The sequence below is a fragment of the Trichechus manatus genome, unplaced genomic scaffold (assembly GCF_000243295.1).
Source record: "Trichechus manatus latirostris isolate Lorelei unplaced genomic scaffold, TriManLat1.0 scaffold00072, whole genome shotgun sequence".
Lineage (NCBI taxonomy): Eukaryota > Metazoa > Chordata > Mammalia > Sirenia > Trichechidae > Trichechus > Trichechus manatus.
In genome coordinates this window covers 5,099,629-5,125,364 of record NW_004444008.1, presented here as the reverse complement: position 1 = coordinate 5,125,364, position 25,736 = coordinate 5,099,629, and positions in this window count along the sequence as shown.

Below are 25,736 nucleotides of genomic sequence, written 5' to 3'. Positions count from 1 at the left end.
CCTCCCCTCCGTCCCATCCCTTCTTCCCTCGGCCCCATCTCTCCTTCCCTAGGCTCCATCCTTGCTCCTCCTCGGCCCCACCCCTCCAACCCTTGGCCTCATCCTTCCTCCTCACGGCCTCATCCCTCCTCCCCTCGGCCCCTCCCCTCTTCCCTTCAGACCCTCTCACTCGCCCCGGCCCCTCCCACCTTCCCTCAGCCCCTCCTATTCTCCCGTTGCCCCTCCCCTCAGCCCCTCCCGCCTTCCCCTCGGCCCCTCCCACCTTCCCCTCAGCCCCTCCCACTCTCCCCTCAGTCCCCTCCCTTTCCTTCTCTCTCTCCCCTGCCTTGGGGCCCCAGAGGAGCCTGGCAGCAGGATGGTGGTGAGGACTCAGGACAGACCTGGGACCCAGGAGACCCTGCTCTGGAAGTCCCAGCGTGGCCTGGCGTGGGCCCTCCTCCTACTGTTTCTTCTTCCATAAGAGGAGCAAGTGTCCACCTCGCCCATCGTAAGGACTGAGCTCTGGGTGAAGAGTTTAGCCCAGCGCTGGGTCAGTGCGAGCGCCCACTCAGCTCACCTAGGCAGGTGGCCCTCTGAGATCCCCCCATCTATCCAGGCCTACCCTATTACCGAACCATGCAGCCTATGATGGGTCCTCCCATCCAGGCCTGGGTGAGCAGGCCCCTTCTGTAACCCCAGAGATCCGTGAGTGGCCCAGGACTCAGGGACTTCCCCCTGGGAGCTGTGCCTGGTCCTATCGCTGGGCTGGGCATAGCCCCCACGAGCAGCCCAGTGTGACCCAGGGTGGGCAGTGACCTGCAGGGCAGCCCAGTGCACCCACCCAGTGGGTCCTCAACAATGTGGCGTGCAACTCAGCTGGTGACCTTCATGCTCCGAGACCTTGAGTCAGCAAAGAAGGTCGGGGTGTGGAGCGCGCTGGCATCGCAGTGCCGGGAAGGGGTCAATGCTGGCCACAACCAGAGGCAATTTCTGGTGGGCGCTAAGCACCGCAGCGCTGAGTGATGCGAATTCCTATCTTTCCCTAAACACGCCCGCGACTTAGAGTTGCGGGGTTTTATTTCTAATCATGTGCTCTTGAAATATTGTCATACTATTTACCAGAAAAATACAACAGCCGGGACATTGGATAGAGATTTGTATTTAAGTCCAAGAGATAAACCAAGGTAACCCCGAGAGTATGGCCCCCAGACACCCTTTTAGCTCAGTGGTGAAGTCACTTCTGAGGTTCACCCTTCAGCCGGGGAGTGGACAGCCCCATAAAACCAAATGGGACTAATGAGGCACAGCAGTCCAAGGACAAGGACTAGAAGGCAGAAGGGGACAGGAAAGCTGGTGATAGGGAACCCAAGGTTGAGTAAGGACAGTGTTGATGTGTTGTGAGGTTGTTAACCATTGTCACAGGGCAACATGTGTACTAACTGTTAAATGAGAAACTATTTTGTTCTGTAAACCTTCATCTAAAGTGAGAATAGCATTACAATTGGAAGAGCGTAGTCAATGTCACTGAACTGTGCATGTAGAAATTTTTGAAATGGTGTGTCTTTGGCTATGGTGTGTCTTTGGCTATGTGTATTTTCACCAAAAAAAAAAAAAAAAAAAAAGGTCGAGAAGGGAGAGGGCTGACATGTCATGGGGTTGTTAACCAATGTCATAAAACAATATGTGTACTACTGTTTCATGAGAAACTATTTGTTCTGTAAACCTTCACCTGAAGTACAATAAAAAAAATATATTAAAACAAAAAGAGAGATAAACCAAGGAAGCTGCTCACTGTCCTCAGCTGAGCAGTCAGCAGATTATCTTTCTGCGTTTCTCTTTAGTAATTTCCTGTGAAGGGTGCTATCTGAGGACACTGTGCGTCCAGTGGACTCAGGGGCAACTGCCAACCAACAACCTTGTGAACGTCTTTTTTTTTTTTTTAGGGGGGGTGGTCTTGCCCTGATTTGAGATTTCTATACTACATCGTAAAGTCATTGTCTCTTCTTCCTCTTCCTGGTCCTCTTCTTCTTGTTCTAGTTCTTGTTCTTCCCCTGCTCCCTCCCCTTCCCTTTCCCCTTCTCCCTCCCCTTCCCCTTCCCCTTCTCCCTCCCCTTCCCCTCCTCCTCTTTCTTCTTCTTCCCCCCCACCCTGCAACTCCTCCTCTTCTTCTTCTTGGTGACCTGCTCCCATAAAGACTGCAGCAGAATGAGCTCATCCAAAAATTCCTGTGGGCCATTTCCATAGATTTCCATGGGAATTTCATACTTTATCATTAAATTAAGTTGCCCACTGAAGCTGACGAACGACACATTACATTGGGCAAATCTGCTGCAAAAGATTCTTTAAAGTGTCAAAAAGCAAAGATGTCAGCTTGAAGACTAGGTGCGCCTGACCCAAGCCAAAGTGTTTTCAGTCACCTTCTATGCCTATGAAAAAGCTGGACCATGAATAAGGAAGACTGAAGCAGAATTGATGCATTTGAATTAAGGTGTTGGTGAAGAATATTGAATATACCATGGGCTGCCAGTAGAATGAACAAATCTGTCTTGGGAGAAGTACAGCCAGAATGCTCCTTAAAAGCAAGGATGGTGAGACTTTGTCTTACATACTTTGGACAATGTTATCAGGAGGGACCAGTCCCTGTAGAAGGACATCATGCTTGGGAAAGCAGAGGGCCAGCAAAAAAGAGGAAGACCCTCAATGAGATGGATTGACACAGTGGCTGCAACAATGGGCTCAAACATAACAACAATTGTGAGGATGGCACAGGACCAGGCAGTGTTTCATTCTGTTGTATGTAGGGGCGCTATGAGTCAGACCCAACTTGACGGCACCTGCCAACAGCAACACCTAAAGCTGAGGGAAATGTTAAGATCTTCGTCATTGGGAAGTCCTACCATTTCCTGCTCCCGAACCTGCTCTGAAACGCTGGTTCTTCTTGTTCTAGCTGTTGTAGTTCTTCTCTTCCTCCTCCTGCTCCGTCTTCCTCTCGCTCTCTCTCTCCCCCTTTCCCTCCTTCAATTCAGTTGTGATTTTTATTATTGGTGACTTTCTTTCAAAACACTATTAGTTTTGGCTATGTTTTCTTTTTTCGACTTTCTTCTTAGAGTTGCATTGCCCGCCTCTCCCTCACCCTGGGTTCTGTGCCCACAGCGGCCCACCCAGCCTCTCCTGGCGCCATTGCCCCTTGCTGCCTTCCCATCTCCAGGATTCGCCATGGCACTTACCCCATTTCGCCAACTGCTGCCCCTTCTGCCTGCCCACCCGGTCCCCTTGGTGAGCTTTGGGTTTTCCAGGTTTTTATTTTCCTTAACTTTGCCAGAATTGTCTTCTTTTCTATTTTTCCCTCATCATTTTAACTGCCTTTATATTTTCATGCTTCACTTTTCCTTTTCACTTCAAGGATTTCTTTTTTCTTTCTTTGCTGCGAGCTTCTCTTCTTGGTTTTATCAAAATTAATGAACAGGGGCTCTGCCCATCTTCCCTGGCACTTTTCCCTTCCCCCTTCCTTTATTCTTGTGTGGCTTATTATTTCTTGTCCCACTTTACGGCTCCCCCACCCCTGCTCCCCTGTGCTCCTCTGAATCATGGTTGGTTAACAAAAGTATTCTTTTCTCTCCTTTCCAGCCATTACCGTCTTAAGAATTCCTTTTTTTCACTGGGCAATCACCTGCCCTGTTTCTTATCTCTGGGTCAGTGTATTTCCCCTGGTGGCGCAATGGTTAAGCACTCAGCTGCCAACCAAAAGGTTGGCAGTTTGAGCCCACCAGCAGCTCCACAGGAGAAAGATGTGACAGTCTGTTCCTGTAAAGATTACAGCCTTGGAAACCCTGTGGGGCAGTTCTGCTCTGCCCAGTAGGGTCGCTATGGGTCAGAATCAACTCAGGGGCAACGAGTTAGGTTTTTGGTTTTTGGCTACTTTGCTCAGGGTTCTGTGTCTGCCCTTCTATCCATCAGGGAAGCCCTACCGTCCCAGCCTGGGGAGTGTGCTGAGCTGCACCTGTAAGGACAGAGAGGACTCTGGGCAAAGTGAGAGTGTGCAGGGAAGAGAGTAGGGCAGGCAATGTAGGCCTTCTGGGTGGAGAACTGGTCAGCTGGAGCCAAGGGGAGCGGTGTTGGTTGGTTGATGACCATTTCACACAACCAGCGTGAGAGTTGGTGATATTGGAAGGCCACGCGAGTACGCCAATGGGTGCTGAAAATTATCGTGGTGAATATATTTTTAATCTAATTAGTTTTTATGCCGGTGCACCCAGTGGGGTGTATTTTTTTAATCAAAAGTTATTTTTATCATTTTCGATGTCCTTAGCAAATTTGGATGTAGGATGCTGTCAGAAAGTCCTCGATTCCATTTTTGATGGTAGTTTTCTTTAAAGTCATAGGTACATCAGAAATTAATTATTAATTAGTAATTTGATTGATGAAACTGTTGGAAACAAGCACTTAACAAGAGTTTGGGTGATACAATAGGACAAGCAAAAGGTTCACACAGAGAACAATTTGGGTCAACCATTCGTGCTTTGCATGCATCCTTATTTGCATTCTTATTCTTATTTTACTCAAAAGTGGAGGGATTCATTCAAATATCCCCAAATATCTCTGCCAGTCCACCACCAAGTTATGAAGCAGGGCAGGAGAGCTGTTCCTTATAACCCTGGCAGAGGCTAACGTAATTTCTATGTACAACCATCCCACTTCCCTCTTCCCTTTCGTCTTTTTAGATTCTTCAAGGTTAGCTCTAATCACACGTGGAACAACCCCCCAGTCTCTTGCCTTCTTGAAACTTAGAACACTGCCAGAGCAAGAAAGACTTAATTTCATCTACCAACTATTACCGAAGAATCACAAAGCTGTTTGAGCCCTCACTGCGTGGCCTTGCTAACAGTATGTCACTCCTGTGTATCCAGATGCTCAGCTTGATAGATGACACTAAGCATCTTTTCCATGCCCAGTCGCCGACACTGACTCCTCCAGATGTTTCATGAGTAGAGCGACTTCCCGTAAGCTTCGTAAGGATGAGATTCTATCAAACTATCATAAGACTGGGCCCTTATATACAGAAGACAAGGTTTTTTGTAAAATAAATTATGCATGTTTATTTGTATAAATGTTTTTATTCAAACAGTATGCACTAAGATGCTTACATTTTAATTTCAGGATGACATCCCTGACTTTTACACTATCATAGTTAAAATGATCTATAGTTTTTTTCTTCCACTCAGTGTGTTTAACACACACCTACAAAAAAAAAATAAATGAAAAATAATATGAATGGATTTTCTCCATTGCCGTTGACTTTTATCTGCCCTCGTGATGATAACCATTTATCGGAGAAGTAGATTGCTCTAATTCTGTTCAGTTGAACAAATATTATGGAATTGGTATCAAATGCCTGTCTGTGAGGAAAGGAAAAAGGAGACGTTTTCCAATGCAGGCATAAGGAGGTCCCTGGGCTGGTTGGTGGCGATCACAGACAGAAAGTGCAAACAACGAACGAGCCATAGCTGTCGGGGCAGAGCTGCGGTTCTCCTCATGTGGACCGAGACTGGGCGCCGAACTCCTCAAAAGACTAGAACTCACGTCAGTGCTGGGGTACAGTGCCAGGACTGAGACCTCCAAGTGAAAGGTGGGGTACGGTGCCAGGACTGAGACCTGTAAGTGGAAGATGGGGTATGGTGCCAGGACTGAGACCTCCAAGCAAAAGGTGGGGTATGGTGCCAGGGCTAAGACCTGTAAGTGGAAGATGGGGTACAGTGCCAGGACTAAGACCTGTAAGCGAAAGGTGGGGTATGTTGCCAGGACTGAGACCTGTAAGTGGAAGATGGGGTATGGTGCTAGGACTAAGACCTGTAAGCGAAAGGCGGGGTATGGTGCCAGGACTGAGACCTGTAAGTGGAAGATGGGGTATGGTGCCAGGACTGAGACCTCCAAGTGAAAGGTGAGGTATGGTGCCAGGACTGAGACATGAAGTGGAAGATGAGGTATGGTGCCAGGACTGAGACCTCCAAGGAAAGGTGGACCCTTGGGGAGACCTCGCTCTGTGTGTGCTGGGGGACAGCACTGCAAAGGTCCCTGTTATGGATTGGATATGCTGAAGTCCTGACCCCTATACCTGTGCACGTGGCCTTGTTTGAGGAAATAGGGTTTTTCTTTGCAGATGTTATGAGTTAATGAAGTCATTCCAGAGTAGGGTGAGTCCAAGTCCTACTACCTTCTGAGTGGTGGCTTATAGAAGAGGACAGACACGGAGACGGAGTCACACTCAGGGAAGATGCATCTACAAGCTAAGCAACGCCAAGAGACACCCAGGGCTACAGAAGCTTTAGGAGAAGAGGATCTTCCTCTAGAGTTCACAGAGAGTGCACGAGAGAGGATGGGCCTGCTGACATCCTGAATTTAGACTCCCGGTCTCCAGAACCATGAGAAAATAAATCCCTGTTCTTGAAAACGGCCCACTTTGTGGTATTTGTCATGACAGTCCTGGGGCACTAAGACAGTGCCTTTGTCCCCTCTGGCTGGTCCACCCATGTCATGGCCTCCCGGGAGGCAGGAGAGGCCCAGTCTGCCGTGAGGTCTCACTAGCTCTACCTGCAGGTGGGCAGTCCCGTCCAGAGCCACGGGAGGAGCAGAGCAGCTTGATGTGAGAAGCAGCCCTGCCCGCCGACAGATCAGTATTATCGTCTGTTCTCACCACGACCGTCAGTGTTTCGGTATTCCGTGAGGGGGCCAGTCAGAGCACAGACTTAATGATAATGCACAAAAATTTAATGTTACATGTGTTCTTCTGGCTAGCTTTTAAAACTCTTCAGAGTTTTTCTGATTGTACAAGTAATATATGTTTGTACAAAATTGAAGCAGTACCAGAATGTACAAAGTAGAGATTGAAAACTTCCCGTGATTCCACCTGTCAGAGATAACGACTGATTTTCCACACATACACATGTGCACACGTACACACATGCGTGAACATACAGATGTGCATGCACACTCGTATGCACACATACATGCACACATACACACGTACACACGCAGGTATACACGCGTACAAACACATGAGCATGCCCATACACACACACATATGTATGCTCACACACATACATTCACATACACACACGATTACACAGTGTTATTAGGCTCCTAAGGAGCCCTAGTGGCACACTGGTTAAGTGCTCGGCTGCTAACCTAAAGGTTGGCGCTTCGAACCCACCACTGCTCTGCAGGAGAAAGATGCGGCAGTCTGCTCCTGTAAAGATGACAGCCTTGGACACCCTATAGAGTCGCTATGAGTTGGAATCCACTCGACCGCAACAGGTATTAGGATCCTAAGGCTGCCATAAAGAAGTATCACACAGTAGGTGGTTTTAAGCAACAGGAGTTTATTGTCTGACAGCTCTGGAGGCTAGCAGGCTGAATTTAGGGGCTTGGCAGGATGATCTTTGCTTGTCTCTCCCAGCTGCTGGTGGCCCCAGGTGTTCTTTGCCTTGGAGATACATCGTCGTATGACTGGCTTCCCCTGTGTGTTCTCTGTGTCTCCTCTTTTATGGGAGTCACTCAGGTGGGGTTAGGACCCTCCCTCCTCCAGCAAGCCCTCATGTTAACTGGTAACATCTTCAAAGACCCTAGATCCAAACACGCCCACATTCACAGGGACAGGGGTCTGGAATTCAACATAATCAATTTATTCCATAATAACTGTTATGACAATTGTTTTCATCTATGCGATCATGCTGTTAATGACATTCTGAAATTTGCACATTTTTTCTCACAAGTACACCCCGGACATCCTTCTGGTCCCCTGATCCAGCTCAGGCTTACTCTTTACCGCCGTGGGGCCCTCTGGTGTGGTGCTGCCGTGGAATACCGGGACAGTCCTCTGTCCACAGACACCCTCGGGGGCTCTAGGCCTTTCCTCCTAGAGACAGCCTGCACTGACCATCCTTTGCATCGAGTGTGCGCACATGTGCCTTTTTACCACATGGCAGCCTCCAAAAGGAGGCCCTGGGTGATGCAAAAGGTTCACAGGCTCAGCTGCTAACTGAAAGGTTAGAGGTTTGAGCCCACCAAGAGGCACTTTGGAAGAAAGACCTGGTGGTCTGCTTCCGAAAAATCAGCCATTGAAACCCTCTATGGATTGTTCTTATATATCTTGTTCTTTTTGTTGTTGTTGAGTACTGTCAAGTTGGTTCCCACTCATAGCGACCCTGTGTTGACCAGAATGAAACACTGCCCCGTCCTGCACCATCCTCACAAATGTTGTTATGCTTGAACCCAGTGTAGCAGCCGCTGTGTCAATCCATCTCGTTGAGGGTCTTCCTCTTTTTGGTTGACCCTCTACTTTACCAAATCCTTCTCCAGGGACTGATCCCTCCTGATAACATGTCCAAAGTGTGTGAGACGTAGTCTCTCCATCCTCCCTTCTAAATAGCATTCTGGCAGTGCTTCTTCCAGGACAGATTTGTTCATTCTTCAGGCAGTCCATGGTATATTCAATGTTCTTCGCCAATACCATATTTCAAAGGCATCAATTCTTTGGTCTTCCTTATTCATTGTCCAGCTTTCACATGCGTGTGAGGCGATTGAAAACACCATGGCTTGGGTCAGGTGTATCTTAGTCTTCAAAATAACATCTTTGCTTTTTAACGCTTTAAGAGGTCTTTTGCAGCAGATTTGCCCAGTGCAATGAGTCATTTGATTTCTTGACTGCTGCTTCCATGGGTGTTGATTGTGGATCCAGGTAAAATGAAATCCTTGACAACTTCAATCTTTTCTCCGTTTATCATGATGTTGCTTATTGGCCCAGTTGTGAGGGTTTTTGTTTTCTTTATGTTGAGGTGTAATCCATACTGCAGGCTGTGGTCTTTGAACTTCATCAGTAAGTGCTTCAAGTCCTCTCCCCTTTCAGCAAGCAAGGCTGTGTCATCTGCAAATTGCAGGTTGTTAATGAGTCTTCCTCCAATCCTAATGCTGCGTTCTTCTTAATATAGTCCGGCTTCTTGGATTATTAAGCATTCTAATTCTCCCCTGAAAATCTGAAATAAAAAATTCTTAGAAATTTTTCACATATGATATTGTTTAATCAGAAGAAATGTGATTTATATAAATTGCTTTGTGCTTTAATATTTGTTATATTTTAAAATCATAAGAATATATTTGTGCTCAAATGTAAGGTTTTTACTAGGTTTAATATCAGGAACATCATTGAATAAAGTCATTTATCAATAAACCATGTTACTAGGTCAGTATTTGAATTATGTTCACAAACATATCTTTAGAATTTGTTTTTCCTTCACGGGTGTGTCTTCATAGAGACACCATTCAGCCCTCTGTGACTAAATCCATTTTCCTGGCCCTTTTAGATGTTATCTGTGCACGGTTATATGGACTAAAGAGTTACCCAGCTTGACCTTGATAGAGATAACTAAAATCACTGGACTATTTAAAAAAAAAACAGTTGCTGTCACGTTGATTCTTACTCTTGGCAACCCCACGTGTGTCGGAATAGAACTGTGCCTCACAAGGTTCTCAGTGGTTGATTTTCCAGTAGATTGGCAGGCCTTTCTTTTGAGGTGCTTCTGGGTGGACTCAAACATCCAACCTTTCAGTTAGCTGCTGAGCGCATTAACCATTTGCACCACCCAGGGACTCCAACCACACTATGATGGACTATAGTGTTGCGATCTTAATATTGAGATCATGTAGATACTGACTCACAGATTAGAGTGTCACTTTGGTTCTGTTGTAGGGTGAAAACATCACAAGTTTAGTAAAGCAAAAAGGAAGTTTTATTCGGCATATACTCAAGAAGGCAATAGCAGAAAATCGGACAAGCATGCTGCCAGAGCCAGGTCTGCCCTAGTCCAAGGAAACATCACAGAATAAGCAAGAGTGGGAAAACAGACAAGCATGCTGCTAGAGCCAGGTTTGCCCAAGTCCAAGGAATGTTACAAAATCATCGTATATATTTACATCACAAAATGGGTAAAATCATTGAAACCTTCACCTTTTTACCTATTGGCTAAAAACTTTTAGATCAATGTGATTCTATATTTTGAATCATCCTTCTTAATAATCATTGGTACAGGTTTCAGTAAGAACAGTCAGGAGGGTCTTCGTTGGTCCAACAAATTTTCTGTTCACTAAACGCTAATAGAAAAAGATAAGAGTGGAAGGTCCTTTGTGTTCTGTTTGAATGGTTTATGTGAAAGGTTCCCTAAGAGATATTTTCCAGGATTGTCCTAGCTATTGTCTTTATACCTCAGGGCCCAGTTGATGTGTCCTTGTGAGTCCAGCTCCAGCTGGGTCACATTCTCTATGCTCAAGGACGAGGAATAATGATTCCAATATTATTTCCTAAATCAGCTCAACCCCTAAAATTCCCAAATTCTATCGGGCTTGGTAGAATTGGGATGCTGGTGTTTAGTGTCTTGGATGACGTGGAGAGGGGGTTTAGGAATCTGAGGGTATCCCAGTTCGAACCCGACTTCAGCATTCCTTAGGAAGGCATCCATGTTCTTAGCTTCTGCACCAGTTTCTACTCCTTTATCAGGGAATAGTTGCTTTGTCTGCCCCACCTGGGGGCGAGTTGCAAATGAGAAAGGTCATTTGCAAATGATGGATAAACTCCAGCAAGCTTTGAAAGTTTGTGTTTCCTTTACATAGCATTTTCCGTAAGTACTCTGGGCAACTTGATTCCATTATCATGCCCACCATTTGTGCTTCAACGTGCTGGGATCTTCAAGGTTGCTTTTCTTAGCACGCACAGGATTGTGGGGTTTTGACTGACAGACAAGCCCTTCCCATGCGGCTTGGGGGTGGGGTCAAGTGGCCCACACTTCATTTAGATTCAGGATGGGATCCACATGCCTACTACCACCATGTCTTCATGGACAGGACACTGGGTTCAGACCACCATGGAGGAGAATGGAGGGAGGGACAGACTGTCCCCAAAGTTCAATTCCTTTGTACAGTAGGGGAAATTAAGTGAATTAGGTTTTCTTTGAAATGCTTTATTGGTGCTCACCATATTTTGGGGAATGGCTAAGTGAATCCGTATAGGCTACTCCTGATTGGTGTACTTGGTGGGAGGCGGGGATGGGGCTGGGAAGAAGCCGAGTGGTCCAATATAAAGAAGTTTTTTTTCCAGATGGAATTGGCATAATTGTATGTCTTACTTAAAAACTACTTAGCATTTAAATATGATTCTCAAAAGTCTCAGTAGAACATGCACCAGCCTCGTGGAAACTATTGATAATCCTAGGCTCGGATTTGAAGTGTGCCCTCTTGAAAGTGAACCATATTTGCCTGTATACAAGGAATGCTGTCTCTGGTATAGAGTGGTTCCAGTAGACTCAGGAGCCCAGCTCCGCCACTCAACAGCTGTGTGGTCTTGTTGTTGTTAGGTGCTGTTGAGTGGGTTCGCACTCATAGACCCCGTGTACAACAGAACCAAACTTTGCCTGGTCCTGCGCCATCCTCACGATTTTTTTTTTGTTTTATCCCTTTTTTGCAGCCACTGTGTCAATCCCTCCCATTGAGGGTCTTCCTCTTTTTCACTGACCCTCTACTTTACCAAGCATGATGCCCTTCTCCAGGGACTGTCTCTTCTGATAACATGTCCTAAGTACATGAGACAAAGTCTCATCGTCCTTGCTTCTAAAGAGCATTCTGGCTGTACTTCCTCCAAGATCTCAGGCAATTTAAACTCTGGCCTCAGTTTCCCCCTGGTGTGGAGATACTGTGAAAGCCCCTCCCTGGCAAGGATGGAGCCGCTCTGCACATGGGAAGCTCTGAGGACAGTGGCTGGCACACAGCTCTCATTCTAAACTTTACCTGTATTCTTGTTAAAGTTTGTCTTGACTAAAGATGTCCACCGATACTTGTAAAAATCACTGATTGAATTCTTTTAGCTGTTTATTATACCTCTGACTTAATCAGAAAAGAAAGATCCTGTGGCAACACCCTCAGATGTATCAACACATGAAAGTCAGGACGTCCCCAAAGTAACAGCCGCCCCAGCTGCTTACAGAAAATAAAGGTTAAATTCTTACGAGGTCCATCAAAATCGGTACTTCCGTTTTCTAAGCTTTTCAACCAGAAACTGGAAATTTGAATTTACAGCCAGCTTCCTTTCTTGATTTCAACCGTAAGACCATTTTGTGGCTATAGAAAACTGCATTTTCCACAAAGACCACGTTCCCTTGCTTTCTTGACGCTGATTATGCTGTTTTAGGCCCTATCATTGGCCTGAGTTTTCTTACAAACATAGAAACAAATGTGTCTTAGCTTCCTAACGCTGCTATAACAGAAATACCACAAGTGGGTGGCTTTAACCGACAGAAATGTGTTTTCTCACAGATTAGGAGGGTTGAAGGCATAGATGAGTGCGCACTTCCAGCGCTGCGTCCGTTTGTTGAAATGTCTCTGTTGGTATTCCACCAGTTCCTGGAACCTTGTCTTTCTCCAGTGTCTTCAGTGGAGCTTGGGCTTCTTCCTTCAGTACCATCAGTTCCTGATCCTATGCTACCTCCGGAGATGGTTGAATGTCGACCAGTTCTTTTTGCTATAGTGACTCTGTGTATTCCTTCCAACTCCTTTGATGCTTCCTATGTTGCTTAGTATTTTCCCCGTAGACTCCTTCAGTATTGCGACTCGAGGCTTCAATTTTTTCTTCAGTTCTTTCAGCTTGAGAAATGCTGATTGTGTTCTTCCCTTTTGGTTTTCTATCTCCAGCTCTTTGCACATGTCATTGTAATACTTTACCTTGTCTTCTTGAGCCACCCTTTGAAATCTTCTGCCCAGCTCTTTCACTTCATGTTTGATCTGTATGCTGACCAAATAATCTGAGAAGCTGGACTATATGAAGAAGAACGGGGCATCAGGACTGGAGGAAGACTCATTAACAACCTGCAATATGCAGATGACACAACCTTGCTTGCTGGAAGTGAAGAGGACTTTGAAGCACCTACTCATGAAGATCAAAGACCACAGCCTGCAGTATGGATTATACCCCAACATAAAAAAAAAACAAAAATCCTCACAACTGGACCAATAAGCAACATCATGATAAACAGAGAAAAGACTGAAGTTGTCAAGGATTTCATTTACTTGGATCCACAATCAACACCTATGGAAGCAGCAGTCAAAAAATCAAACGACACATTGCATTGGGCAAATCTGCTGCAAAAAACCTCTTTAAAGTGTTGAAAAGCAAAGATGTCACCTTGAAGACTAAGGAGCGCCTGACCCAAGCCATGATGTTTTTAATCACCTCATATTCATGCAAAAGCTAGCTGATGAATAAAGAAAACTGAAGAAGAATTGATGCCTTTGAATTGTGGTGTTGGCGAAGAATATTGAATATACCATGGACTGCGAAAAGAACGAACAAATCTGTCTTGGAGGAAGTGCAACCAGAATACTCTTTAGAAGCAAGGATGGCGAGACTGCATCTCACATACTCTGGACTTGTTACCGGGAGTGATCCATCCCTAGAGAAGGACATCGTGCTTGGTAAAGCAGAGGGTCAGCAAAAAAGCAGAAGACCCTCAGCGAGATGGATTAACATAGTGGCTGCAACAGTGGGCTCAAGCATAACAATTGTGAGCATGGCGCAGGACCGGGCAGTGTTTCATTCTATGGTACATAGGGTCGCTATGAGACGGAACCAACTCAACAGCACCTAACAACAACAACAAGCACGTATTTTGGGGGGACACAATTCAGTCCATAACAAAGTATGTGTTGCGTTTCATCTACATGGGAACCATCACCTGTATGACACCTGCAAATGTGGAAAGGTGCAGTGCCCTGGTAGCCCCAAAACTGCATCAGTCCTCTTATGTTATCCAGTCCTTCAGCACACCCTACCTGGTGGAGCCTGCTGTGCTCAGATGACGAGAAACCAGCGTAAGGGGAGGGTGGAGGGAAGGAAAGGAGGGTGTGGGTAATGGGGGTAGGGAGGAGTGAGGGCAGAGCTAGAGGCGGCAGGGGCCCAACAAAGGCGTGGTTCAGTGGTAGAATTCTCAGTCTTCATGCGGGAGACACAGGTTCTATTCCCGGCCAGTGCACCTCGTGTGCAGCCACCACCCGTCTGTCAGTGGAGGCTTGCGTGCTGCTGTGATGCTGAACAGGTTTCAGCAGAGCTTCCAGACTAAGTCGGACTAGGAAGGAAGTCCTGATGCTCTATTTCTGAACATCAGGCGATGAAGACCCTATGGATCACGGCAGTCTGATGATCCACAGCCAGTCATGGTGAGGGCGCAGTACTGGCCGCATTGCATTCCGTTGTGCACGGTGTTGTCAAGAGTTGAGGCTGATTCGGTGACAGCTAACAAGCAGCAGCCGTCATGGACGTGAAAGGCTCTGCCTGGTGCTCGTGTGGACACTGGAATGCCTGACCCAGCAGGAAACGCGCACCCCCTGGTGTGGAGAGAGCCAGCAAAGGGGCCTGCGCCATGCTCACAGTGAGACACGTGGGCTGTCCAGAGCCGGCTCTGCTCACGGGGTGCTCGATTTCACCCCAGGGCCTGCCAGTGAGATCGCAGTGTTGGTGCTGGTTGTTGTTGGGTTTTGTAGCTGTTGTTGGCTGTTGGGGTTGGTGGTGGTTAGTTGGTTGTTGTTGGTGGTGGTTGGTTGGTTGGTGTTGATGTTGCTGGTTAACATTGGTTGTTGTTCTTGTTAGTTGCTGTGGAGTTGATTCTGACTCATGGTGACCCCTTGTATGAAGAGTGGAACCGCTTCATAGGGTTTTCAGGAACCCTGGAGGTGCAGTGGTTAAGAGCTTGGCTGCTAACCAAAAGGTCAACAGTTTGAATCCACCAGCCGCTCCTTGGAAACCCTGTGGGGCAGCTCTACTCTGTCCTATAGGGTTGCTATGAGTGGGAATCGACTAGACAGCAATGGGTTTGTTTTTGTTTGGGTTTTGTTTTCCAATAGGGTTTTCGGCTAGTAGTCGAGCACTAATCCATTTGCACCACCCAGAGACTCATAACAAAAATATACTTATTTCTTAATTTGCAAAAGGAGAGTGAGAATAGCAACACAACTGGAAGAATGTAATCGAAGTCACTGCATTGTACACGTAGAAATTTCTGAAATGGTGTATCTTTGGCTATGTATATTTTCACCAAAAAAAAAAAAAGTCCTCCAAGTTCGAGAAGGGAGAGGGTTGACATGTCATGAGGTTGTTAACCAATGTCATAAAACAATATGTGTACTGACTGTTTAATGATAGACTATTTGTTCTATAAACCTTCACCTAAAGGACAATAAAAAATTTTTCAAATATATATATATATACATATATATATATATATATACATACATACACTTATTTCTTAAAGTAAGGTGCATTGGGATTACTTTGCTGTGATTAGTTCGTCACATCCATTGAAATCGCTGAAAATGGGGTCCTCTGTAATCAGACCTGGGAACAGCCTACGCAGTTATGGGGTCCCGAGGTTGGCGGCTTTCCCCTCCGCACCTCTTCCTTCTAACAGCCAGGTCCCATGGCACAGACATGCAGAGTCATGCCTTCTGTGCTGAGTGGGTGCCTCCTGCCCCACACTATTGGCACCTCATTAGCACCTCATTAGCAGCCACCGCACGAAGCAGTCAAAACTGTGTTCTCTGGGCAAATGTACCTGGTGTTATAAGGTGTTGGGTTATTAAAGTTTTTAAGTACGCAAAGGTCTAATTTGCCCACAGGGGAACATCCCATTTCATGTGTCTATGTTGGGTTGTCCTTGGGTGGATGGAGTTGCTGTTCGGTGCTGCCCTGGGAAGCTTGGTTCAGGGCAGTGCTGGGTTCACTCACTCCTACAGGGGCCCAGTGATGATAGGACTCAGGGGGCCACAGGGCTGCCTGCCATCCTCCTCGGGTCGACAAAGCTGCCCCTCAACATGGGAGACAACGTTGATGAACGTGCCCCAGGGAGCAAAGAGGTTCTGTGAATCCTAGAGCGTGTTGAGGGTACTACCTCGATGGTTCCTTTAATTACCTGGTGTGACCTTCAGGCATCCTGCGTTGGTGATGCCCATTAGCTAACTAATGTGTTTCCTCAGCAGGAAAAGGTATTTTGATAAAAGCAGACCGCATTTGTCTTCACCAGGCGCGAGTTGCCACCAGTCATGATTTGCCATTTACAAGGGCAGGACTGGCCTGCTCAACCCCATCCCTGTCCACTCCTAGGAACGGTGAATAAGATGGCCGGCGTCCTAGTCTGGGTTCTCTAGGGGAGCAAAACCAGGGAGATAGGTAGGTAGACAGGTAGATAGATAGACAGACAGACAGATAGATTAGATAGGTAGGTAGGTAGATAGATAAACAAAACTAGAAAACACACAAATTCATGGAAATTAAACAATGCACTATGAAATAGCTAATGGGTCAAAGAAGAAATCAAGGGTGAAATACACACACACACACACACATATGTAAAGAGAGAGAGATGGGGAGAGGTTTACTGTCATGAAAGGGCTCACGCAATTGAAGAGCTGGCAAGTCCCCAAACTGTAGGTCAGTCAGCAGGCTGGAGGTCTCTGCTGGTTCACGGGATTGGGAGTGCTGGTGAATCCAAAATCTGCAGGTCAGGCAGCAGGCCTGAGACTTCTGCAGACTTATGTTCCAAGAACCAGGGGTCAGGCAACGAGAAGAGTGCAGGGTCAAGAGAGAGTGAGCTTTTCCAGAACATCCATTTATATTCCGGAGGCAGACTAACAACTCCGCTTTCAACTGATTGGCTGATCACATCAGATCACAATATGGAATGTGATTACATTATATTACATTATGGAAGAGCATCCAGTCCAGTGTCTGCCGAGCCACTGAGACCCACAGCCTAGCCAAGGTGACGCATAACATTAACCGTCACAGCCAGCTAGACAATGCCGATAGCATAATCAAGGTAGCAAAAGGAAGGGGCTATGGTTGGCATCTGGTGTCCAAACTGAAGACCTAGAAAGGAAGTTACAGACCCCAGTTAGCTGAGACATGGCCCATACATATGTACATGCGTGTGCGCGCACACACACACACACACACACACGGCCTAGTAACGTTTGTATTTCTACTGTATGAGTATCCAGGGCCACTCATTGCTTCATGATGGGTATTGACTATGAACTGCTATTTTGCTTCTCTCTTCTCTCTGGACTATTAAAGATAAAGCAAATGTTGTTAAGGGGCCCAGAAGATCCCTATGAGAAAAAAAAATGATAACCCTAATTCCTAAATTCACTAACGAAAAGGCATTGAAGCTTTTGGCCCAGGGGAAGGATAGACCAAGGTTAAAAACAAAAACCTTGGAATTGAGATTTCTATCCCGTGAATAGACACACTACTAGACGGCTTGTTGTTAGGCGCCTTCCAGTCAGTTCCGACTCATAGCGAACCGATGTACAACAGAACGAAACACTGCCCGGTCCTGCGACATCCTCACAGTCATTATGCTTGAGCCCATTGGTGCAGCCACTGCGTCAGTCCGTCTTGTCGAGGATCTTCCTCTTTTTTGCTGACTCTGCTCTACCAAGCATGATGTCCTTCTCCAGGGACTAGTCCCTCCTGTTAACATGTCCAAAGTACCTAAGATAAAGTCTTGCCATTCTCACTTCTAAGGAGCATTCTGGCTGTACTTCTTCCAAGACAGATTTGTTCATTCTTCTGGCAGTCCATAGTGTATTCAATATTCTTTGCCAACACCATCATTCAAAGGCATCCATTCTTCTTTAGTCTTCCTTATTCATTGTCAAGCTTTCACTGCATATGAAGTGATTGAAAACACCATTGCTTGGGTCAGGCTTGCCTTAATCCTTAAAGTGACATCTTTGCTTTTTAACATTTTAAAGAGGTCTTTTGCAGCAGACTTGCCCAATGCAATGTGTCATTTGGTTTCTTGACTGCTGCTTCCATGGGTGTTGATTGTGGATCCAAGTAAAATGAAATCCTTGACAACTTCAATCTTCTGTTTATCGTGATGTTGCTTATTGGTCCAGTTGTGAGGATTTTTGTCTTCTTTATGTTGAGGTGTAATCCATACTGAAGGCTGTAGTCTTTGATCTTCATCAGTAAGTGCTTCAAGTCCTCTTCACTTTCAGCGAGCAAAGTTGTGTCATCTGCATCTCGCAGGTTGTTAGTGAGTCTTCCCCCAATCCTGATGCCCCATTCTTCTTCATATGGCCCAGCTTCTCAGATTAGTTGCTCAGCATACAGATTGAATAGGTATGGTGAAAGGATGCAGTGCTGACGCACACCCTTCCTGACTTTAAACCACACAGTATCCCCTTGTTCTGTCCTAACAACTGCCTCTTTTTCTGTGTACAGCTTCCTCATGAGCACAATTAAGGGTCCTGGAATTCCCATTCTTCACAATGTTATCCATAATTTGTTATGATCCATACAGTTGAATGCCTTTGCATAGTCAATAAAACACAGGTAAACATCTTTCTGGTATTCTCTGCTTTTAGCCAGGATCCATCAGACATCAGCAATGATATCCCTGCTTCCATGTCTTCTTCTGAATCCTGCTTGAATTTCTGGCAGTTCCCTGTCGATGTACTGCTGCAACTGTTTTTGAATGATCTTCAGCAAAATTTTACTTGTGTGTGCTGTTAATGATATTGTTCCATAATTTCCGCATTCTGTTGAATCACCTTTCTTTAGAACGGGTACAAATACGGACCTCTTCCAGTCAGTTGGCCACGTAGCTGTCTTCCAAATTCCACGTGTATAGTCGCCATTTATGTGGTGAAAAAAGGTATTTGCCATGAACTAGTCGCTGGTCTTGCAAAATTCTTTCATGCAGTCTCCGGCATCGTTTCTGTCACCAAGGCCACATTGTCTAACAACCAATCCTTCTTGGTTTCCAACTTTTGCATTCCAGTCACCAGTAGTTCTCAGTGCACCTTGATTGCATGGTTGATGAATTTCCGACCGCAGAAGTTGGTAAAAATCTTCAGTTTCTTCATCTTTGGCCTAGTGGGTGGTGCGGAAATTTGAATAATTGTATTGACTGGTCTTCCTTGTTGGTACATCCTAGTCGGGTACTTTGTGTAAATGCTGTAGACCCCAAGTATGAGGACGGCGGCAAGCGTCAGACACGGTCTTCCCCACGGCGCTCATGAACAAGGTAGAAATACCTGGAGTGGACAAAAGACTAGTTGTTGTGAGCTGCTATGGAGTCAGCTCCGACTCACGGTGACCCCGCGAACTACAAAACCAAGTGTTGCCTGGTACTGCCATCTCTGCTGTCGTTGGTATGTTTGACTCCTTTGTAGTGGTTATTTCGTCTGTCCATTGCATGTCGAGTTTCCTTCCGTTGTACTGGCCCTCTGCTTTACTTGTGATCTGTAGGGTTTTCACTGGCTGATTTTCAGAAGGGGATCACCAGGCCTTTCTTCCTACTGTGTCTCAGTCTGGAAGCTCCACTGAAACTTGTCCACCCTGGGTGACCCTGCTGGTATTTGAAATACTGGTGACATAGCTTCCCGCGTCACAGCAACACGTGAGCCACCACAATAAGACAGACTGACAGACGAGGGGCTGACAAGGACTGGAGTCTTCTCCTCTGGTTCGGTGGCACAGCCGGCAGTGCCCACTCCCTCTGTCAACCTGAAGGAAGCTGGACTTCACACCATAGGGCTCCGGCCTCTGCCCTGTCCTGCCTGTCTTTTAATCAGGGACGTTCATGCTAGGCAGGCTTCTCGTAGTTGAGAAAGAGAGATTGTAAAAAAAACAGCGAATGTGACGAATATTCAAGAGTCTAAAAAGATCTTGAGAGATGACAGGAAGCAGGTGAATCGAACCAGGTAACGGGTGAGAACTTAACGCAGAATGCTTCACTTGAGTCCAAAACTCTGAGTGCTGTAGGGCGGCCCAAAGCACCCAGCTGGCTCAGCAGCACCTGTGAGCAAGGCCCCCGTAGGCGCTTAGCACCCACCCCGCCTGCACTCACCCAGCCTGCGCTCAGCTGTCTTCATTGGGACGGACCTTTCCTCCCTGCAACTGGATCACAGGTCCCTGGACTGCATGGGTCGGGGCGTGGGGGGGGCTCACCTTCACTGTACTGTACTGCCTGGCAGCGGGGACCCCACCCAGGGGCTCACCAAGTGCTAGAGAGCGAGTTGTGTCTCTTCCTTTTCAGAACGGCGACCCCACCACCACCATTTGCTGTCACACCGACTATGACTCATGGTGACCTCCCGTGTGTTGGGTAGAACTGTGCTCCATAGGGTTTTCAACGGTGGATTTTTCAGATGTAGATCACCAGACCTTCCTTCTGAGGCTCCTCTAGGTGGACTCAAACCTCCAACCTTTCAGTTAGCAGCTGAGCGCTAGCCGTTTGCACCCCCAGGGACTCCAGCCTGCCCGCAGGCAGCTGGAACGATTTCTTAGGTAGAAAGCAGAGAGGAGCAGCTGTTTTGTGCTCAGTGAGTGTCTTCGCCTGAAATGGAACACAGCGTTTTTGTCTGGGCCTGATCAAACGCAGCATCCTCTGGGATTCTGGGAGGAGCAGGGACAAAAGGGCCAGATTGCCGGTTCTTTCAGGAAGCAGGGATTGTGGGAGGGCAGGGCTTAGTTGGGGAGTGGCCCTGCCCCCTGCACTGTGGACTCTGGGTGGCGTCAGGCGGAGGGTCATGTGGGTGAGAACGTCACAGTCCCGGCGTGAAGGTGCGCCAGCGTGCGGACACACGGCGGTCAATAATGCCGTCGGCAGTCCAGGAACTCCGTTCTGAAAACAAGGTGCAGGTCGTGGCCCCCAAGCTTCCTGCATGCTGGTGGGGCAAGGCCAGGGCAGGAGCCAAGTTCGTGCTCCCCAGAACACTGCCCCTCCACGCCTCAGCAAAGGGAAGCAGAGGTTCACAGTCGAATGGTCACTGCCTCATTTGCTGTGTGTCGCTCACCATGTTCCTGAGATCCAGCCTGACGCTGGGGCTCCGAGCGTGGTCTCCAAAGCCAGAGAGTCCCGAGTTTGAATCCTGGCTCTCAGCCACTTACTAGCTGTGTGGCTTTGAGCAAGGTATTGATCTCTTTATCTGTTTCCTTATCTGTAAAACAGGGTTGATTGTAGCAGAACCCACCTGGTGGGGCTGTGGGGAGGGTTTAGTGGGTTAAGAATGTTCTAGGCAGAGTAGCGGGGGGTGGGGACCATGCTTTCAGGAGACATCTAGGTCAAGTGGCATAACAAAGTTTATTAAGAAAATGTTCTGCATCCTACTTTGGTGAGTGGCATCTGGGGTCTTAAAAGCTAGCAAGCAGCCATCTAAGATGCATCAATTGGTCCCAACCACCTGGAGTAAAGGAGAATGAAGAACACCAAAGACACAAGGAAAGTATTAGCCTTGGAGAGAGAAGGAGCCACATAAACCAGAGACTTCATCAGCCTGAGACCAGAAGAACTAGATGGTGCCCAGCTACCACTAATGAATGCCCTGACCGGGAACACAACACAGAGTCCCTGATGGAGCAGGAGAAAGGTGGGGTGCAGAACTCAAATTCTAGTAAGAAGACCAGATTTAATGGTCTGACTGAGACTGAAGGCACCCCGGAAAGTATGGCCCCTGGACTCTCTATCAGCCCAGAACTAAAACAATTTCCGAGGCCAACTCTTTAGACAGGGATTGGACTGGACTGTGGGACATAAAGTGATACTCGTGAGGAGTGTGCCTCTTAGCTCAAGTAGATACAAGAGACTAAACGGGCAGCTTCTGTCTGGAGATGAGATAGGAAGGCAGAGAGGGTCAGGAGCTGGTTGAATGGACACAGGAAATCCAGGGTGGAAAGGAGGAGTGTGCTGTCACAGTATAGGGAGAGCAATTAGGGTCACATAACAATGTATGTATAAATTTTTGCATGAGAGACTAACTTGAATTGTAAACTTTCACTTAAAGCACAACAATAAAAAAAAAAAAAAAAAGAACATCCTAGGACAGTGCCTGGGACATGGAAGCCCCTACCATGTCCGCCATGGCTGCCTTTAATAAGTATGTCTGCTTGCCAACTTGAGGGCAGTGCTGGGTTAGTGGTAGAATCCTTGCCTTCCACATGGGAGACCAGGGTTCGATTCCCAGCCAAAGCACCTCATGCACAGCCACCACCCACCTGTTGGTGGAGGCTTGTGTGTTTGCTGATGCTGAACAGGTGTCAGTGGAATTTCCAGACTAAGACAGACTGGGAAGAAAGTCCTGGCAATCTACTTCAGAAAATTAGCCAGTGAAAACCCTGTGGATCACAACAGTCCAATCCACAACCGATCACGGGGATGGCACAGGACCCAACATGGTTTTGTTCCCACCGTGCATGGGGTCACCCTGAGTTGGGGTGTCACTTACTGTGTTGAATTAACAAAACTCAGTGGGGCTGGGCTGCTTAAGCACAAGTATTAACAGAATATCCAGAGAATAATTTTGAAATGATCATCTAATATAATTTAATTTTTTAGCAAAAAAAAAAATTAACGACTTGTCAAGGAATCAAAACTGACAGGTTTACGTTTTAAAGGAGGAGTTTCCTCTTTCAGGAATTGCTTTTTCTATGCTTGCTTCCTCCAAGAAAATGCATTGTTTCAAAACAGTCAAAGATTGCTAGAACATCCTTTAAAAATGTGGAAGGTAGAGATACCAGTATCTTACAAGCATCGAAATATCCAGGAATTGTGCCTTGGTGCTGCTTGTCCTAGGAAGTAGATTCCCAGGCCTTTCTTCCAAGGTACCTCTGGGCACCTCCTCCAGGAGGTCCCCCCTGACTGTCTTGCTCCCCATGCCCGGTTAGGTGCCCCTTCTTCCCTCACACATCACCCTCCCTGCACAAGGTAGAGCAGAGATCTCCACTGGGCGACCCTGTCCTTCAGGGAGCACTTGGCCGTGTCTAGAGATGTCTGTCGTTGTGCTGCGGGGGAGGGTGCTACTGGTGTCTAGTAGGTAGAAATCAGGGATGCTCTTAAACACCCTGCAACGCACAGGACAGCAGCCCCCACAACAAGGAATCGTCGGCCCAGACGTCAACAGCACCAAGGCTGATCAAGTCTGAACACAAGCCGTTAGATGTTCATGTGCTGGCCACCTGCTCCTCTCGGGGACAATGATGCCACCCACCTCAGGGCCCCTCCCCAGCATCTGGCACCCAGTGCCTCTTCTCTAGGTAATTGAGAAACTGGTCAAACATTTCGTATGGCATCAGACAATCTTGTCAGTATCCAAGGAAAAGAATACACGTTTAACGTGTTCTCTGCAGCCCTTCCACATCAATGACTTCATCAGACCCACGCTTGTCTTCGAGGATGGGTAGCCCCCGAATGGGACGCTCACAGTACGTGTCGAGTGAAAGGTCGCGCTCTGCGTGGGGGAGAGTCGAGGCTTCCTTCCATGCGTCACCGAGCTTCGCTTGGCTGTATCTCTGAGAAGCGCATCCCCGCAGGCGCCCACCCCTCTCACCTGGGTGCACAGCCCCTTGATATGCTCTGAGGGTGGAGCACCTTCCTGCTGGGACGGAAGCATCAGTGCTTGGCAGTGCCCTTCTTCAGCAGAAACTGTTTTTATATTTAGAAGCTGACTCAAGGGTACGCTCCAACCCAGGTTTCTGAACGGGGGAGAGCAGCCTCCCTACCTAAAACCAGGCAAGGGGCAGCCCCAACTGGTCCACCAGCCCCGTGGCCCCTGGAGCCCCCCACCCCAGTGTGCATACAGATGCCTCTGTTCTCATGGAATGTTCCACTCTTCCACTTCGGATCTTGCTGTTCTGATAGCCTTTGTGTGTTTGGCTGAGGCACCAGTGAGGGGCTTTCTCAGAGATGTCCTCGAAGGTTTTACTTAGAGAGGGATTCACTTGGCTTATTGTCTGCAGTTACTGTTTTCGAGTTGACTGAGGAGTCCTTATAAGTCGGAATCAACTTGACGGCAACAGGTTTTATGGAGTCCTTGGGAGCCCTGGTGGCACAGTGGTTAAGAGCTATAGCTGCTAACCGAAGGGTTGGCAGTTCGAATCCACCAGTCACTCCTTGGAAACCCTATAGGGCAGTTCTACTTTGTCCTGGTCACTATAAGTCAGAATCAACTTGAAGGCAACAGGTTTTTTTTCTTTTCTTTTCTTATGGAATCTTTGGGTGGTGCAAATGGTGAACACGCTCGGCTGCGAACCAAAAGGTTGGCGTCTCTCGTCCACCCAGAGGCACCTCGGAAGAAAGGCCTGGCAATCTACTTCCGAAAACTCAGTCACTGAAAACCCTGTGGAGCGGTTCTACTCTGACACATGTGAGGTTGCCATGAGTCAGAATTTGCTGGGCTGCAACTGGTTATTTCCAGAATCCACCTGACAATTGTTTAGCAACGAGATAGCTGGGGCAGGGGGTGGGGTATGAATATGTTTGTTATCTTGTTGTTGCGTGCCAGCGAGTCGATTCCAACTCACGGCAACCTCATGTGTTACAGAGTAGAACTGCCCTATAGGGTTTCCTAGGCGGTAATCTTTATGGGAGCAGATCGCCCGGTCTTTCTCCCACAAAGCCACTAGGAAGGTTTGAACCGCTGACCTTTCGGTTAGCAGCTGAGTGCTTACCCACTGTGCCATCAGGGCTGATTAATTTGTTATACCCGTTGCCATTGAGTCGACTCCCACCCATAGCGACCCCATGTGACAGAGAAGACCTGCCCCATAGAGTTTCCAAGGCTGTAATCTTTACGGAAGCCGACTGCCGCATCTTTCTCCCGCGGAGTAGCTGGTGGGTTTGAACCATGGACTTTTCTGTTAGCAGCAGAGCACTTAACCACTTTGCCAGCAGGGCTCCCTGTATGAATAATGACAGCGGACCAAAGCCACGTTGTGCGTTAGCTTCTGGTTAAAACCTAACTGGAAACAAGAAGACCTGAAGCCCAGCGCGTGGGGAGGGCAGAAAGCAGGGAGGCGGTTAGCGGAAGATCCTGGCCACCTGGAGGGCAGCCCTCCAGCCCCTCTGTGGAAACCTGGAGTGCCTGCCCCCAGCACCTCGCTCTTCGACCTGGCGCCCTCTCACACCCCCGTGGGTCAGCACACAGAGGCTCAGGAGGGCACGTGGCTCCGGAGACCGAGGTTCAAATCCTGACGCAACCAGTAGCCATTGGCAAGTTCCCTAATGGAGGCTCAGTGTCCTGACGAGCCCTGGTGATCACGGCCCTGTGAAGGCATAGTGAGCTGGCACGTGGACACAGCTGTACTGCAGCCTCTGAGCAGAGGCACGAGCTGAGCTTGGAGCAGTTCCCACGCTGCCTGCTGCGGACAGATGCCTGGGGGGATGGGCCCCCCCACGTTTCGCTGTCACAAAACCCTGACGCCAGCTTGTATTGTCCCTGCATCCTGGCATCGGGTTCATCTGCCTCGTTCGCCCACAGCATGCTCCTACCCCGTCATTTCGCCTCGCCCCCTTCCTGCACCCTCCTCGGTGTCCCCCTTTCCTGCATTGGTTGGCGCTGGGGGAGGCCCACACGGGCCTGAAGCCAGCCAGGCTGAAGCTCCTGTGCAAACTGACCACCTCCTTCTGACTAGTCTGTGTGGCTTGGAGCTCCCCAGATTCTGCCACAAGGCTTCCCTGGGGGCGACTTTCGGTATCCAGATAGCCATCATGTCACTGCAGGGACCCTCAAATGTCCTCCTACAATGGGAACATCACCACTACAGCCAGATGCACACACACACGTGCATGCGCGCGCGCACACACACACACACACAGGCATGCATGTACCCATGTCCTTCTGCAATGGGAACATCACCGCCAGCCACACACACATACACG